Raw genomic sequence first — 19,432 nt, forward strand, 5'->3', positions numbered from 1 at the left:
AAAAAATATGTCTTTTTGAGATACAACATACAAGTATAATCTCTTACTGCAAATGCATTTCACATATATTTCTTCTTCATAAATACTCAAAAAATACATATATCATATGTTACTACAATTTTTTGAACTGGGATGTTTAATTCTAAATGTCCGACAAAAGTAGATACAAGATCTCTTCGTTTCACCCCTCACAAAAGGGGCTTCCTCAGGGACCGATATGATTCATATATTCTAAATATGCTGCCGCACTGCAAAAACAAATATCACAAGAATTACCCGCAACTCCAACATCAATATTATTGTCAACCAATACCATCCCCCTTTTTTTTTCCCCATCTGTTCCTTTTATTTTTTTTAATTTTTAAACAGTTGAGGGACTTTCCATCACCAATAAATACCCCAAACCTTATTTAAAATATCTCCCTTTTGCTTTTAACCATACAATATGACAATACTACTTACAATCAAATCACAGAAGACACAATTTTTCTTCTCCTATTTACCCTATACTGAACCCCTGAAAAACTCAGGTCAAATTTATAGTGGCCATACCTACCTCAAAATCTGAATCATACATATGTTTCACTTCAAAAACTTCTTGTAAACTCCATCCAACACCGTACTTTCAATGCACTGAGGCCATCAGTTCAAACACTGCATATACCGCGGCGTGTCCTTACATATTCCCTTTAAACGTTGCAAGGTAGTATTGTCATATTGTATGGTTAAAAGCAAAAGGGAGATATTTTAAATAAGGTTTGGGGTATTTATTGGTGATGGAAAGTCCCTCAACTGTTTAAAAATTAAAAAAAATAAAAGGAACAGATGGGGAAAAAAAAAGGGGGATGGTATTGGTTGACAATAATATTGATGTTGGAGTTGCGGGTAATTCTTGTGATATTTGTTTTTGCAGTGTGGCAGCATATTTGGAATATATGAATCATATCGGTCCCTGAGGAAGCCCCTTTTGTGAGGGGTGAAACGAAGAGATCTTGTATCTACTTTTGTCGGACATTTAGAATTAAACATCCCAGTTCAAAAAATTGTAGTAACATATGATATATGTATTTTTTGAGTATTTATGAAGAAGAAATATATGTGAAATGCATTTGCAGTAAGAGATTATACTTGTATGTTGTATCTCAAAAAGACATTTTTTATCTTGTGGGTGTGCATGTGTGAGTGTGCTAGCTTAGTTTTTATTGTCTATACAGGTTTATATATAGGTGGTCTGTTTAAATAAATTTTGTATGTTTGATACATTTATTCTGGCTCTCTAAGATTTGTGTAATTTTATTACCTTAAAAACAACTAAAAGCCACCCCCTGTTATGCGTGCCATACGCGGCACGGCTCCCTCACCTTTCTGCAGTGACTCCAGCTCCTGGTTCCTCCTCTCTGGCGGAGGTGGGCCGCCAGCTCCGTCCTCGGGCCTCTCCTGGTGCCTCCGGCTCAGCTGCTGTCCCTGGAGTTCCCGGTCCATTGGTCGGCCCCTATCACATGGTAGGAGCAATGGATGGCCGGCGCCATCTTGTGCTCCTACCATGTGACAGGGGCCAACCAATGGCACCGGTAGCCCCTGTGACAGTGAGGGCAAAGGCTATCGGCGCCATTTTGAAAACCGGCAGCTTACAGCCCGAGTGCAGGAGATCACTCCAGGACCCCCGCTGGACCACCAGGGACTTTTGGCAAGTCTTGGGGGGGTCAGGAGTGTGGGGGGGTTGTAGTTAATTAAATTTAAAGGGTTGGGATGGGGTTTTTTTTGGGAAACGAATACATATGTACAAGCTATCATTTTTTCTAAGATCGATTACTGTAACTCTATCCTACTGGGCCTACCTTCCTCCTATACTAGACCCCTCCAGATGTTACAAAACACTGCGGCAAGATTACTGACAAACTCCAGGAGGAGGGACCATATATCTCCAATCCTAAAAGATCTCCACTGGTTGCCTGTTCACTTTAGAATCCTCTACAAATCTCTTTCCATAATATACAAAACCATCCATCAATAGGGATGTGAATCGTTTTCCATATCGTCTTAACGATAGAAATCGTGTGGCAGGGCAAAAAAATCGTCTTAGGCACGATTTTTTAGTTAAAAAATCGTTAAAAATCGTTTTTTCCGATTAGTGCGCACTAACTCGAGTTAGTGCGCACTAACGGGAGTTAGTGCGCACTAACTGGGAGTTAGTGCGCACTAACTGAAAATGATACAATTTGACACTTTTCAGGTCAGTTAAGGTCAGTTTAGGAATGAATATGTATTCCTATTGGCTGCCCACTTATTTATTCATGTTACCAAGTTTCCTACTGACAGTATATGGGGGATGGGAAATGGAAACAGTTGGTAGCTTGACAAAACAAGTAATGTGATCAGTCAATGTGACTAGAACTTGTGCCCTAACCCTGATACCAGGGGTATTGTGATCTTCCTGCACACAGTGCCCTATCCCTATTAATACCAGGAGTGTTGTGATCTTCCTGCACACAGTGCCCTATCCCTAATACCAGGGGTGTTGTGATCTTCCTGCACACAGTGCCCTATTCCTGATACTGGGGGTGTTGTGATCTTCCTGCACACAGTGCCCTATTCCTGATACCGGGGGTGTTGTGATCTTCTTGCACACATCCCGATATCAGGGATAGGGCACTGCATGCAGGAAGATCACAACACTCCTGGTATTAATAGGGATAGGGCACTGCATGCAGGAAGATCACAACACTCCTGGTATTAATAGGGATAGGGCACTGCATGCAGGAAGATCACAACACCCCTGGTATCAGGGATAGGGCACTGTGTGCAGGAAGATCACAATACCCCGGAGGAGTGAGGGTCAGGCAGCTCCCCCCTGTCTGTGAAGCCAGCCTCTCACTAGTAATGCAGGGAGGGAGCTGTCTCAGACTTCACCATCCTCCCCCCCCCCCTTACCCACACACCATTCACTAGCTGGGACATGGGGGAAGTCAGGAGTGAGGGTCAGGCAGCTCCCCCCTGTCTGTGAAGCCAGCCTCTCACTAGTAATGCAGGGAGGGAGCTGTCTCAGACTTCACCATCCACCCCCCCCCCCCCCCTCACCCACACACCATTCACTAGCTGGGACATGGGGGAAGTCAGGAGTGAGGGACAGGCAGCTCCCCCCTGTCTGTGAAGCCAGCCTCTCACTAGTAATGCAGGGAGGGAGCTGTCTCAGACTTCACCATCCTCCCCCCCCCCCTCACCCACACACCATTCACTAGCTGGGACATGGGGGAAGTCAGGAGTGAGGGTCAGGCAGCTCCCCCCTGTCTGTGAAGCCAGCCTCTCACTAGTAATGCAGGGAGGGAGCTGTCTCAGACTTCACCATCCTCCCCCCCCCCCCTCACCCACACACCATTCACTAGCTGGGACATGGGGGAAGTCAGGAGTGAGGGTCAGGCAGCTCCCCCCTGTCTGCGAAGCCAGCCTCTCACTAGTAATGCAGGGAGGGAGCTGTCTCAGACTTCACCATCCTCCCCCCCCCCTCACCCACACACCATTCACTAGCTGGGACATGGGGGAAGTCAGGAGTGAGGGTCAGGCAGCTCCCCCCTGTCTGTGAAGCCAGCCTCTCACTAGTAATGCAGGGAGGGAGCTGTCTCAGACTTCACCATCCACCCCCCCCCCCTCACCCACACACCATTCACTAGCTGGGACATGGGGGAAGTCAGGAGTGAGGGACAGGCAGCTCCCCCCTGTCTGTGAAGCCAGCCTCTCACTAGTAATGCAGGGAGGGAGCTGTCTCAGACTTCACCATCCTCCCCCCCCCCCTCACCCACACACCATTCACTAGCTGGGACATGGGGGAAGTCAGGAGTGAGGGTCAGGCAGCTCCCCCCTGTCTGTGAAGCCAGCCTCTCACTAGTAATGCAGGGAGGGAGCTGTCTCAGACTTCACCATCCTCCCCCCCCCCCCCTCACCCACACACCATTCACTAGCTGGGACATGGGGGAAGTCAGGAGTGAGGGTCAGGCAGCTCCCCCCTGTCTGCGAAGCCAGCCTCTCACTAGTAATGCAGGGAGGGAGCTGTCTCAGACTTCACCATCCTCCCCCCCCCTCACCCACACACCATTCACTAGCTGGGACATGGGGGAAGTCAGGAGTGAGGGTCAGGCAGCTCCCCCCTGTCTGTGAAGCCAGCCTCTCACTAGTAATGCAGGGAGGGAGCTGTCTCAGACTGGTATCAGGGTTAGGGCACTGTGTGCAGGAAGATCACAACACTCCTGGTATTAATAGGGATAGGGCACTGTAAGAGATGACTGTAGTAGATTGAATAAAGATCTGATGTTTCTGCTCTCCTCACACCAAACAAAAACAACACACAAGCAGAGAAGCCCTTCTTACAAAGCTGAGCTAGTGAGTTAAGTAGGAGGAAAAGTAAACATACTGGTGCCAGTGTGGCTACTTAAAAAATACACTTACCAACAATCAATTACATATATTTGAACTGTGTACAGTTCCAGCCAGGACCACCTTTCTAAAATGCACAGTGAGTGGCAAATTCAACATGCACTAGCATTTCAGGTGCCTGCTAACAAAAATAATAAACAAACAAGTTCTAGTCACGTGAGTGCTGATCATTACATTACTTTTTTTGTCAAGCTTCCAACTGTTTCCATTTCACATCCCCCCAACCATATTGGTAACATCAATAGATAAGAGCACAGCCAGCCAATAGGAATACATACATACATATTCATTCCTAAGTGACCTTTACTGACCTGGGAAGTGTGAACACTTTGTTTCATTTTCTGTTGGTGTTCGTTAGTTTCCAGTTCCATTTCCCATCCCCCCAACCATCACCTCAGTGGTAACCTTGGTAATATCAATAGATAAGAGGGCAGCCAGCCAATAGGAACACATATTCATTCCTAACTGACCTTCAGTGACCTGGAAAGTGTTTATTTGTATCATTTTCAGTTAGTGCGCACTAAATCGAGTTAGTGCGCACTAACTCCCCGTTAGTGCGCACTAACTCGAGTTAGTGCGCACTAACACGATTTAACGATTTTTAACGATAAATCGTTAGAATTTCTATTGTATCGTGTTCTATAACGATTTAAGACGATATAAACATTATCGGACGATAATTTTAATCGTTGAAAAACGATTCACATCCCTATCCATCAACACACCCCACTCAACTTACAATTCCCATTCCAAATTTATAACTCCTCCAGACCAACAAGAGACACACTCAGAGGATCTCTTCAAGTGCCCCCAGCCAGAACTACCAAACACATTACCTTGAGAGATCGGGCCTTTTCAACAGCCGGCCCCCTTCTATGGAACTCCATCCCACCGGACCTTAGACAGGAGCCCAGCCTCCCAACCTTCAGGAAGAGACTTAAGACCTGGCTGTTTAAAAAAGCTTTCCCGGACACCGATTAATTCTATTCAGCCAGATTCTACCACTTCCACATGTAAAAATGTTATTACTAATGTAAATACCTATACCTAATGTTATTCTCTCCCTTTCCTTCTCTCCTCCCAGTTCTTTTACCTTGTTATTTGTAACTGCTTCCTTCTACACAAATAGGTTATTGAATTGTTCACTGTACACCCCTGTTATATGTAAACCGGCATGATGTGTTTGCAACATGAATGCCCGTATATAAAAATTTTAAATAAATAAAATAAATAAAATATGTAACTAATGAACGGATTGGGGTCCCTCGAGAACAGATGCAACAGATTTGGGTCCCGACGAATACCGAATCCGTCCCTGCTGCACATCCGTATTAGGAATTATTAGAAAGGGAATGGTGAATAAAATGGAAAATGTCATAATACCTGTGTATCACTCCATGGTGACACTGTACCTTGAATACTGTGTACAATTCTGGTCGCCGTATCTCAAAAAAGATATAGTTGCAATGGAGAAGGTATAGAGAAGGGCAACCAAAATGATAAAGGAGATGGAACAGCTCCCCTATGAGGAAAAACTAAAGAAGTTAGGACTGTTCAGCTTGGAGAAGAGACGGCTGAGGGGGGATATGATAGAGGTGTTTAAAATCATGAGAATTTTAGAATGGATAAATGTTAATCGGATAATAGGACTAGGGGGCACTCCATGAAGTTAGCATGTTGTACATTTAAAACTAATCGGTGAAAGTTCTTTTTCACTCAACGCACAATTAAATTCTGGAATTTGTTGCCAGAGGATGTGGTTAGTGCAGTTAGTATAGCTGTGTTACAAAAGATTTGGATAAGTTCTTGGAAGAGAAGTCCATTACCTGCTATTAATTAAGTTGACTTAGAAAATAACCACTGCTATTACTAGCAACAGTAACATGGGATAGATTTAGTTTTTGGGTACTTGCCAGGCTCTTATGGCCTGGATTGGCCACTGTTGGAGACAGGATGCTGGGCTTGATGGACCCTTGGTCTGACCCAGTATGGCATATCTTATGTTCTTATGTAAGTGTGTGATTGAGAACCTACATTTGTGAGAGACAGCTTGTGTGTGTATAAGTGAGACAGCGCGTATGTGTATGTGTGTGATTGAGAGCCTATGTAAGAGAGACCTTGTATGTGACTGAGGAGAAAGTTGCTAGCAACCCCCCACCCCCCTCCTGCTAATTCACAACAATCTCAGGGCACCTACAAATCCACTATTCCTAGGTATGGAAAGCAGAGCATATTTTTTATCCTTAGTATTTTTTATTGGGTCTTTGTGTTTGCTGTTTTGAAATATTTTATTGGTTTCTATACATTTTTTATACAAGTTTTTAATTATTGGGTATTCCATTCATCAGCTGTTTCAAAATAATCTGTTCTTTTTATTATTATGGTTTTACTGCTGTTGATTTTATATTTCTTGATTTGTTTTATGAGGAGTGGTGAAGTTTCTCTTTTTCCTTTGCTACACTGCACACAGTCTCTCTGGCTTGTTGCGGTTTCCAGTTCAGTTTTTGTCTGCATGTTTCTAGTTATGCTTTATTCTTTGTTAGGTGAGGGTCTGCACATGTGGCTGAGGTGAGGTTTTCTGCTGGCATATAGTTTCTGGATAGGGCTCTATAGCAGCCTGGCTTGGTCCATTTTCCTAATAGGAGTATTGGAGTTTTAAGGCCTGGTGTAATATTTCCAGTGTTGCCTTTTCTTAGGTAAGGTGGTTACTGTTTGATTGCTGGAAGTTGGTGCTGTTCTGGTATGGGAGGCTTACTCTTTATGTAATTTCTTTTCAGACACAATACTCTTGTCTTTCCCTCATGTCATTCTTACCAATAAAAGTAATATGGGGCCTTTTTTTTTTTTAATTTCTGCTATGGAGCATAATGAACAGTGTGTCATACATCTGAGTGTTGTCCATCACACTGGGAAAGAGGTTGAGAACCACTGTCCTAGAGCACTGAGATGATCTACTCAACAAGGGGCACTGAGGATATTCCATCTGTCCCACACACACCTCTTCCAGATCTGCAAGAACTAGTTTTCCTGTGGCTGGCCCAGCAGCCTCTCTCCAGTTATTACCAGATGTACAGATTTTTAAGACGGCATTAAAAGACATTTCTATTAAGGAATTTGTTTAATTTGCCTGACTAGTTGGCTAGTGCTTCTCCAACCTTACCATGTTTGCTCCATCCACAAAGTCTTTCTGACATCGTTGGTTTCCATTCCAGCTTGTTGTATGATGTTGCTTGTATATCTTAAAGATTGATGCATGTTTTTACTTGAACCCTGCCCAGAACCTTTAGGAGAGTGCAGGTTATAAATTCTTTTAAATAAATAAAATATAATTTTCCCTTTCTCTCTTGGGGCATTTGCTGACCACAAAATTCTTTTGCCACGGAACTGCAGTAATTGGCCTACTGATTTAGCACTGCTCAGGGCTTCTGCCCTTCCTCCCGTATACTTTGCTATGCTTCAGGCAGCTGCCAGCATCTGCTCTCAGCTACTGCTGCCTTCCCACCTCTGCTGCCTTCAGCATCCCCGCTCTACAGCCATCTTCTGCACCCCTCGCTCGTTTACCTCTCCCCCATCACCATAAATACCACTCCTCTGCCCTGACTGTTGCCTTCTTCCCACCCAACACCTCAGTCCACAGCCCTTTTCTCTATCACCCATTCTGTTTACCTGAAGCTGCTCGTATTAGGTCTATACCATATAGTACATGTAGGTACCAGGAGGGTTCTGGAAGCCAAATTTAGGGTTTTAGGTAGAAAGCTGAAATCCAGATCCTCCAGGCTAGCATTCTCAGAAATGCTCCCCGTTCCACGTGAAGGACCCCAGAGGCAGGCAGAGCTCCAGAGTCTCAATGCGTGGATGAGATGATGGTGCAGGGAAGAGGGTTTTAGGTTTGTTAGGAACTGGGCTTCATTTTGGAGAAGGGGGGGTCCTTTTCCAAAAGGATGGACTCCACCTTAACCAGAATGGAACCAGGCTGCTGGCACTAACCTTTAAAAAGGAGATAGTGCAGTTTTTAAAACTAGATAATTGGGGAAAGCCGAGAGTCGCTCAGAAGCGTATGGTTCAGCATGATGTATCTTAGAAGGATATTAAGAGAACAGGGAAAATAGGGCATCTCACTAGAGAGGCTGCAGTAAAGACAAAAGTGGACCTGTTGTCTTTAAGTAAAGTACAGAAAGAATCCAAATTACCCCTGTCAAACAAAAAAACACACTTTGAAATGTCTGTATATAAATGCTAGAAGTTTAAAAAATAAGATGGGAGAGTTAGAATGTATAGCATTAGATGAAGAGGTAGATATAATTGGCTTCTCAGAGTCCTGGTGGAAGGAGGATAACCAATGAGACACTACGATACCAGGGTACAAATTATATAGAAATGATAAGATGGATTGTAATGCCTCTGTATCACTCCATGGTGCAACCTCATCTTGAGTATTGTGTGCAGTTTTGGTTACCACATCTCAAAAAAGATATTAGCAGAATTATAAAAGATACAGAGAAGGGTGACCAAAATGATAAAGGGGATGGAACAATTTACCTATTGATATAAGAGTTAATTACAATGCTCAATACATTTTTACTGAAGTTATAATGCAGTCATAAACACAATGTTAAATAAGAACTTGACGATGTTATAATGTACAGCAAGAAGACTTCAACTTCTTGAACACAGCTACAATGTAAACTGATGTGATAGTCTATAACTGAATACCGGGATATAAAAACCAATAAACAAACAAACAAACTTAACAAGAAAGGTGAAAGAGGTTAGGATTCTTCAGCCTGGAGCAGAGACAGCTGAGGGGTGATATGATAGAGGTATATAAAATAATGAATGGAACAAGTAAACATTAATCAGTTGTTTACTCATCAAAGTACAAAGACTAGGGGAACACACAATGAAGTTATTAGGTAATACATTTAAAATTAATTAAGAGAAAATATTTTTTTTACTCAGTATATAATTAAGCTCTGAAATTCATTGACAGAGGATGTGGTGAAAGTTATTATTCTAGCTCTGTTTAAGAAAGGTTTGGAGGAAAAGTCCATTAACCATTATTAAGGTGTAATTGAAGAAATCCACTGTTCATTCTTGGGATAAACAGCTTGGAATCTATGTACCCCGTGGGATCTTGCCAGGTACTTGAGACCTGGCTTGGCCATTGTTGGAAACAGGATACAGGCCTTTATGGACCTTTGATCTGACCCAGTTTGGCAAGTCTTATGTTCTTATGGCTCAGACTAAACTAAGTGCAAAATACTTTGTTTTATTCATACAAAAATTGTTTTATATACATTTAAAAAACATCCCCCATTTTTCTCACACACACATACATTCACACCATTTACTCAATTTCCAACAAATTAGGATCCTGTTTCACCTGAAACAGGCTTCCTCAGGGAATATATTAACACTTATTTTTACATCAAGCAATTTTTACATATTCCTCTTGATTATATTCTCCATTTATGATGTCATATCTCCATCTTCTCAATATGTATTCATTCCACCTTTTAACTTCCTTCACAAAGGGTTCACTGTTCTCTCCCCTTATTCTTCTTAAATTCTCTCGATTTTTCACCACCATCTGTTTAAATTTTACCAACAGGCTGTTTCTTCGCTGTTATCACTCCTCCTATTCCCGAACATTACTCCTGATGTAATTTTCACTGTTCCTTTATTTCCCTCGTGTCTTTTCAAATTTCCAACTCCACTTTTCTTTCAGACTAAAAGTCAAGTAATAGCTTGAGCAGTGGTAGTTGGGACTGGAGAGGCAGTGACTGCAGAGGGAGATGAGGTGCAGGTAGAATGGGAGCAAAGAAGAGGGAGAAGGAACAGAAAGGGTTGAGAGATGTGGATGATAATAGTAAAGAGATGTGCAGGTACGAAAACCAGATCTATAGCTTGCTTAATGACAGCATAATTCACCTTGGAGTTACGAATAAATATGGCTGCCAGTTGATGGCTCTTGTCACTGCTGCTGGAGTGGGCCTAGCATAAGCCACATTTAGGAAAAGCCTCATTACTGAGCAACGAGAATAAGAAATAAAAGAACAGCAGAAAGGAGTGGAGCCAGAAAGGAGAATGATGAAAGAGGGCTAGATGAGAAAAAGAGGTACCTTTAGAAAGGGGATAAACAGACTGTAGGATGAGATAGTGAAGGAACAGTTTATTAAAATGAAATGTTTCAATGTAAAAAACGTTTGCAGAAAAAATAATAAACATATGAAGAAACTTGAGGTCAATATTCAGTAAGCCAAAATGCCAAAACTTTCCAGAGAAAGTTACACATGTAACTTTTCAGTATGATTTACATATGTAAGTCTTCTGCTAATTATACTCAGTAAAATTAGGACTTCCATTTTTTTCCAAATTGATTTGTACACACAACTTTAGCCAGTGAGTGTTCAATAAGTCCTTAACATTGCCTCCACTGATGCTGTAACACCCCAAGAGTCACTCGAAGGAACGGCTCCCAACAAGACCAAGCCTGCAGCTCAGAAATTCAACGAGATGACCATATAGCCATCAGGAACACAGTCTTCAAGGTTTACAACTGCAAAGAAAGGCTATGCAGTGGTCAGAACACAGGGCCTGCCAAAATATCCAGCACCAAGCTAAGACTCCACAAAGGAACCAGTAACCTCAAGGGAGGCCAAAAAGATGCTTCACTCCCTTCAAAAAATTGGCCACATCAGAATGAAACAACAATGAAACACCATTCACTAGGCCTCTGAAACAGACAAGAGCTGCAACCTGCACCTTCAAGGAATTAAGGGCCAATCCTTTACTCAACCCATCCTGCAAAAAATCCAGAATGAGAGGGATCTTAACTGAACAAGGAAGAACATCTCGCTCCTCACACCAGGCCTCAAAAACCTCTTCAAACCTGCACATAACTTGCAAGCATGGAGTATGGTGGCAATCACCGTAGAGGAATAACCACACTAACAGGCGAGCCCTCTCAAGGGCCAAACTGTATGACAGAATAGAGTTAGATCCTTGTGAAGAACTGGTCCCTGCTATAACAGGTCCATGTGCAGCGGAAGACAAAGAGGGACCTCAATCAGGAGTCATTGCAAATCTGCATACCTCGGATGCCTGGGCCAGTCCGGCGCCACCAGGATTACTAGCCCCCCATGGCCTTCTATCTTGCAAATTATTCAGCCCAGCAAGGGCCATGGAGAAAAGGCATAAAGCCAACTGGCTTCTGGCCAGACCTGTACAAGAGCATCTATGCCCAGGGTCCATAGCTCTCTCCTGCAACTGTAGAAGCGAGGAACCTTTGCATATCGAGAAGTTGTCAGCAGGTCTAGGAACGGAAGGCCCCAGCGATCCACAATCAGCTGAAATGCCTCAGCTGACAACACCCACTCTCCTGGGTCCAGACTCTCACTGCTGAGAAAGTCTGCTCTTACATTGTCTTTTCCTGCAATGTGAGAAGCCGAGATCATCTGCAGATGACCTTCTGCCCATTCCATAAGCTGGTCTATTTCTTGTGACACTTGCTTGCTCTTGGTTCCTCCCAGGTGATTGATATAGGCCACAATCATCACGTTGTCCGACATCAAGCGAATCGCTTGATCCTGTAGCCTGTGGCTGAACTGCAAGCATGCCAGCCATACCGTCCAGGCCTCCAGGCAATTGATGTTCCAGCGAACTCTTTGGCATTCCAATACTCTTGGGCTGTTAACTCCAGACAGTGATCCTCCTGCAACCATCACTGGAGGTAGGAGCAGCTTTCCATCGGCAAGTGGAACCGAACCGCATAGTCCTGAGAGTGTGGGTTCGAAGAGATAGCAGAGAACGCTGAAGAGGATGCATATGCGCCCTTGTGCATGGCACCACTTCCAGGACAGCCGTCATCAAGCCAAGCACCTGTAGGTAGGACCACACTGTCTGTCGTGTGGTGTTCATCAACTGACGCACTTGAGACATCAGTCTCTGGATCCAAACTTCCAGTAGGAAAACTCTGTCCTGTCCCCTGTTGAACTGGACCCCCAGATATTCCAATGACTGGGATGGCTGAAGATTGCCCTTGGTCAGGTTCACCACATAACTGAGCTCCTGCAATACGGTGATCACCTTTTGTGTCACTAGGTGGCTCTCTTCTCTTGGCTTGAATTAGCCAGTCGTTCAAATACGGGTGCACCAGGATTCCTTCTTTTTGCAAGGTTGCTGCTACTACCACCATAACCTTGGAAAATGTTGTGAGAACGGTGGCTAGACCAAACGCCAGCATCCAAAACTGATAATGGTACCCCAACACCGCAAAACATAGAAAGCATTGGTGTTCCAATCAGATGGGAATATGAGGGTAATAAGCCTCTGACAGATCCAAGGTCAGAAATTTCCCCGACTGCACTGCCATTATCACAGAGCATAAGGTTGACATGCGAAAATGAGTCACCTTCAAGTGACGGTTGACCCTCTTGAGATCCACAATGGGACAAAAGGAAACCCCCCTTCTTGGGCACAACAAAATAAATGGAATATTGCCCCAAACTTTGAGACGTGGGCATTGGAACCACAGCCCTCAGTCTGAGGAGTCTGAAGTGTAAACTCCACTGCCTGCTTCTTCTGCAGGGAATGGCCTAAATCACCTCCAGAACCCACTGGTCCGACGTAATCTCGATCCACCTCCGATAAAAGAGAGAGACGAACCCCTATTTCCTGGTCCAAAAGGTGGGTCAGCAAACCTTCATTGGGAGGTTCGGGAAGGTCTGCCACCCAAACCTGCTCCTCTCTTGGGCTTTTGGAGATGAAAGGACTGAGACCTACCAAAAGGCTAAGTCTGCTGAAAGGTCATCTCTCTGTAGGGACGAAAATGCCTGGAACCCTGGAGATGACCCCCTCATATCAAAGAGGCACTATAACTGCTTCTTATCCTCCGGCAACCAAGGAACTGGAGACTCACCCCACTTACTGGTCAGTTTCTCCAACTCGCTCCCAAACAAGAGCGAGCTTTTAAAGGGCATCTTGGTAAGATTGGCTTTGGAGGCTTTGTCAGCTGACCAATTTCGCAACAAGAGTTGAAGCCTGGCCGCTTTCACCAAAGCCACTCCTCTGGCTGAGGTCTGGACCAAAATCACAGCCTGCATCTGCTAAAAGGGCTGAAACAAGTTCCATAACTGTTCTGGAAATCCCTCCAGTCTCATAAACCTCCTGAGAGCGAAGCAGACACGATCTCACCACTAGGGCGCAACAGGAGGCAATCTGTAAATTAATTGCCATCGCCTCAAAGGCTTGCTTAAGAAAAGCCTTAATCTTTCTATCATGTACATCCTTCAAGGATACTCCTTCCTCTATGGGGATAGACATCCATTTAGAAATGGTAATATCCAGAGCATCCATAGTCTCTGAACCAGGGACATCCAGCTGTTTCAAAGTCTGGGAAATCAGGGCCAACAGTTCATCTCTATGAAAGAACCACAACATGGCTTGATATGGTTCCAACCCTGGAGGAATTTCCCCATCATTCAAGGAATCAGGATCAACCTCATCATCAGTGTGATCCAGCTTCCTGTCAGGAACACCCACAGGGAGCCGACGCGAGCCCCAGCGCTTAAGCATAGGACTGGAAGAGGGAGGAGCCACTGGCTGAGGGCCCAACCAGACAGAAATGGGGGAAGTGGAGGACTGTGCCCGAAGAAAAGCTTGCAAGCCTTGAAAAAAATTCCACCCAAGAAAAAGCAGCTGGGTCCAAACCAAGCCCAGAAGGCACTAGAGCTGGACCCACAGAACTGCCCTCACGAGCAGAGAAGCCAGTCAAGGGCATCCCCTCAGTCAAAGCCGTGACCAACCCATCATCAGAATGGGAAGAGCCTGGCTTAGCAAAGTCCAAGGAAGACAACTCTCCCTGAGCGTCTGAGCAGCGCTGATGCAGGTTAGAAGCCAAGTCAGGCTGAGAAGCCCTATTAGGACAGGCAACACAAATAGGAAGAAACTTAGGCTTCTTGCTTACCGGCGCCATCGCAGCGGTAAACGTGCGTCGGAACAGCTTGCACTCAAAAATGAAATGCGCCCAAAAATTAAGCACCTAGAAGAAAGCATGGCAAAGCGCACGCAAAACCTGTGCACCAAGTGCGTAAAAGTTTGTGCGTATACAAAGCGCGCTCAAAAACTGAGCGCATGCGTACACAGAGCAGACAGTACTGCCTATAGAGGGCAGCAGCACATGCACAAGAGCATGTGAAAACGGCTGCCACGGTCTACCATGCAGCATGCAAGAACAAAGCCTAAATGCGGGGCCTAACCCTCCCAGTTCCCCAACGGGAGTGGGAACGAATGTCGGCGCGCCAAGAACGTAGCCCAGAGGAAGTCCTGAAACCCCTGTCTCTGATTCAGGTTAAAACTTTTTTTTTTTAAACCTTACCCGAGCTCAGCACTTAACAGCTGAGCACAGAGATGGCCTCTGCTGTGTGTGTGTGTGTGTGTGTGTGGGGGGGGGGGGGGGGGGGGGAGGGGAGGGCATCTACCGTCACCACTGTGCTAGGCCTCCTGTACCTGCTGCCTTTCAGCTGAACTAGCAGTTAAGTCCATGCTGGGAAACCCAGCCACCAGGCCAAGACACACCTCTGAGAGACCACGGAAATAATCTCAGGAATTCTCAAACTGGGGGAGGGGGACCTTTAGGTATCACCGCAGGAGAACAGGGCTTTCTTTTCCTGAATTTAGAATTTCAAATTTCTCCTTCCAAAAAGCTCGAAGCAATCCCCATAGGGAGATGCACATCTACCATCTGCTGGAGACAGAGAACACTGGCAGGCTGGGGTCACTGCAGGGCTATATAAACTGTGACATCAGTTTGCTCTGTGTACATGCTAGGGCAGTGATTCCCAACCCTGTCCTGGGTACCCTCCAGCCATTCGAGTTTTCAGGATATCCATAATGAAGATGCATGAGAGAAAGTTTGCATGTTATGGAGGCAGTTGGGAACCACTGCGCTAGAAAAACTGCAGTTTAATAAATTGGCTCTTGTATGTCAGCAGGAAGAGCAGACCCCCCTTGCTAATAAAAAGAAAACAAAAATGAAGTTTCACAATATGAAAAGCTTGGAGAGCTGTTCCTCACCTGATGCCAGCTGAGCACTAACTGAAAACAAGTACTAAGCTTAGCTGTTTTTCATTTTCTTCAAACTTTTTATACCTTGTTCCTAGATGTTTAAACACCAGTAATAAAACACTTTTCCTCCCTCTCTATCTGGCTAAACATCTTTCTATAACACTTAAAAAAAAACAAAAAAAAAAAACAGCCAGTCATGTGTTTCCCCGACTCCATATCTGATTCAAATACAACAGTCACTTTCAGACTCTACCCTCTGCATACTCTCTTTGGCTAGATGAGAAAAAGAGCTACACATCCCAAAAGCCATACCATAAGGAAGAGAGCAATTTGTTCCTTGTTAACATGTAATGTGACCATCAGCCTTTGGCACTAAGGGAGTTTTATAGATTCATAATCCTATGACTATTATTACCAGGTGTTAGCTAAATTTATAGTCGTAAGTCACTTTTAAAACTAGCCACTTTTTAAAAATGGAAACAAAATCACTTTATCAATACATTGCTTCACACTTGGCAATGAACAGTATAGGCATTAGCCCCTGCTACAACAAATCAGAGAAACAATAGTAACTCAAATTCAATCTTTTTTTTTTTTAATTACAAACTAGCAAAATGATTTGAAAAATGGAAGGAAGCTCTAAGGGTGGAATATCTAAAAGTCCATATGTGCTCAAAACTAAGCACTAATATGTGAGGATGTCAAGCTGGCTGGCACTCAGAGAAGGTGGCGGTTGTGAATCAAAGGTAGTGGTTGGCAGAGTTTGATCCACTGGGCTCCATGAGGCGCAATGATACCTCAGCAACAGATGAGAACAGAAGTAAAGGTCAGGAGGCCGAGCTACTTGCAAGCTAATGGCCTAACTAAAGCCTCCACGGTTGCAGGACGTGTGTATTCAATACCATGGAGAAGTCCATTACCTGCTATTAATTAAGTTGACTTAGGGAACAGCCACTGCCATTAGCAACGGTAGCATGGGATAGACTTAGTTTTTGGGTACTTGCCAGGTTCTTGTGGCCTGGATTGGCCACTGTTGGAGACAGGATGCTGGGCTTGATGGACCCTTGGTCTGACCCAGTATGGCATTTGCTTATGTTCTTTCTTTTATTCCAGAGAGAAGTAACAATGAATGCTATAGTAATTTGAGGAGGAGAAAGATTTTTCAGGATGTAACAAACCCACACCTTAAGAGAAAGTATTTATCAGAAATCATAAAACTTCTCAATCACAGAAATAAATGTAGATTTTTTCTTTACTTAGAGAAGTTCAGCATTATAGTTACTTTCTATCTCCTTCACATTTCTTTTACACAAGTCAAGTGTAAGATTTTTGAATGTTGCCATTAGGTCCCACTGTGGGCAACCCCACCTGGCTACTTGGCTGAATGCTTTCTCAGCCAATTCTCACGCTCCTGGATCTAATAACTAGAAACTTAGGTAGTCTCCTGCTAATTGAGTGTTCCTGCTCTGTAGATTGCTGATGTGGCATTATGGAACACAATGCCACTCGAAACAAGATTACAGAGAGATTTAAAACTCTTCAAAAAAAGTTTAAAAACATGGCTTTTCAAAAAAGCTTTTTACAGTGAGAACGGAGAATAAGAAGTATAAATGAACAAGCAAAGGAACATCTTACACACAGCATAAAGTCACCTAGTAGCGTAATTGCATACTTTTATTTTTCTCATAATTAAATACTAATATAAGAGATTTGCAGTATAAAGTACAATACTTGTATGGTTATCCTATTACTCATATAAATGGAAAAGATCCAGATCACCTATCATATACCTTATATTATTAAAACATGTAACCGAAAATGTATTGGCACTTTGTTAGAAAAATTTTAACCAAACAATTAAGTGTCTCTCTGATGGTGCATTACTAAACGGTATAGAAAAGATTTTAAATAAATAAAGTCTACCAGATGTTCATCTGTCCATCTTATGAGGCATTCCACGTCCTTTACTACTTGCTAACTTCTTGTCCCTCCTTGTCTGTTGACATAAACTACTGTTGAAGCATTATCTGAATAAGCTTTGACTGCTTTCCCCTTCCACTTTGAAGGAAAGCTTTCTAGTGCCAAATCTGACTGCTCAGGTTTCCAGCCACTTAATCAAGCAGGAAAGAGTCTCTCGATGATCTGCCTTGTGCCATTTTTTCCTTTGCAGTGTGCTTCATATCCCGATCTGCTCATATTTGTGATCACCTTCACTGCCTGAGATTCCAGATTAATTCCCCTGAGCAGACTGGCCTTGACTAACCACCAGTGCAGGCTCTCTCTGGCTTGCCTTGATAACAGTACTATCCTGTTGAGTTCCTGGCTCTGTAGTGACCTTTTGCACAATAGATTCTGCTGTAGAGGCCACTAGTGAGCACAGGAGGTGAAGGTAGTTGATAGTTCATGGGGAAGCTGAAATCCACATGGCCTTTACCTGGGCTTGCAGCTTGTGGATTGTTTTGTCTGTTAAAAATACTCTTTCCTTCCTTGCATCGAATTGGATTCCACAGTAGGTCAGCAACTGCAATGGTTTTAGCTGCATGGCACCTGTACTAGCAGATACTGGTAAACATGGGAAATGCAGCAGATATTTCTTCAGCTGACCCACAAAATGTATCATAGAATCCGAAAAAAGTTAGGGTGATCCACTATTATTACATAACTGCACAGACACACAACCACACTAATGCCAGCTGTAGAATAAACCAGCCTCCAGACTTAACTTCTTCCCTGACCCAGGTGCTAAAACACCCACTATAAAAACTCTCACTAACCAATCTGTGGCTCCCTGAATAGTTAATTGCTTCCTTTGCATGCCTAAGTGGGTTTATGCGCACATTTTTCACATACTATACATGTTAAGACTAGTATTAGAAAAACACACACAGGTGCAAAAACATGTTAACTTAAGTGCACCTAATATATAACATCAGCCCCATTGTTTGCCCACGGTTCTGATTTGCCTTAGGGGCTGATGCAATACTCAGCCGAGTGCATTGTTAACCCACAGTCGGATGCGGGTTGAATAGGCACTAATCAATCCCTTAATGCAATAAGGGATTGATTAGGGGGGTTAGCGCATATTCAACGCGCGTCCAATGAGGAGTGAATCTAATAGCACTCATCACATGCAAATGCATGTGAATGAGACTATTAGGCATTCACTCCCAATATGAAAAAAAAAATGTGCATCTCTGCTTCAGGCACGCGTTAATAGCTGAGCGCATCTAAAACAAGTACAGAAAAGCAGAAAAAACTGCACCGCCTCCTACTTAATATCGCTGTGATATTAAGTAGGATGAAAAATTCAAGAAACAAAGTTAAAAAAAAAAAAAAGACAGGTTCAGGAACTCTACTGACAAGCCACTCGGCATCTGTTTTCCTTACCGGCGGTTGGCCGATCACGAACAGAGAAACACAAGCGACTCTAGCACCTCCTTGCTAACGTAACCCCCTTATTCAAATATTGCATGGCGCACCCCCCCCCCCCCCCCTTGGGGGCGCCTTAAGAAAGTGGGCACTGACTGTTCTGCGCCCACTTTCTAGGCTAATTTATTGCATCGACCCCTAAGTTTGGGGAAATAGGTATCGAAGGAGCAAAGGGAACGCCGATTCAGTGCTAGCCCCTTTGAGTATTTGGGGCTGCACCGTCTCCCCTGAAAAACCTCTACTTCAGCTGATCGTGCTTTACGCTCTCATGGCAACCTCAGGTCGCATTGCCACAGCCCACCAGCTTTAAAGATCTATTCATTCAGACATCGCGAGTGCAAGAACCGTGCACCGCTTCACCTCAGGACCCACCGCGTCCCGCAGACTTCCACCAACGCTTCAGCCCTTCTACATCTGCCCGCCTTGCACCACTCCGCCCCCTTCCCTCCCTAACAGCGTTCCAGCAGCGCCGTACGCACATTCACACCGTCACATACTTCATGCCCCC

At 44.1% G+C, this 19,432-nt stretch overlaps 1 protein-coding gene across 1 annotated transcript in view; it reads right to left on the minus strand.

Annotated features, from left to right (window-relative positions):
* Positions 1-19,319, minus strand: part of VAMP7 (vesicle associated membrane protein 7) — a 108,194-nt gene extending 88,875 nt beyond the window's left edge. Inside the window, exon 1 of the mRNA XM_029606632.1 lies at positions 19,297-19,319. The gene's annotated coding sequence lies outside the window, so the exon portion shown is untranslated. The remainder of the gene's footprint in view (positions 1-19,296) is intronic.
* Between the last annotated feature and the right edge of the window lie 113 nt (positions 19,320-19,432).

The sequence above is a fragment of the Rhinatrema bivittatum genome, chromosome 6, assembly GCF_901001135.1.
Source record: "Rhinatrema bivittatum chromosome 6, aRhiBiv1.1, whole genome shotgun sequence".
In the NCBI taxonomy this organism is placed as follows: Eukaryota; Metazoa; Chordata; class Amphibia; order Gymnophiona; family Rhinatrematidae; genus Rhinatrema; species Rhinatrema bivittatum.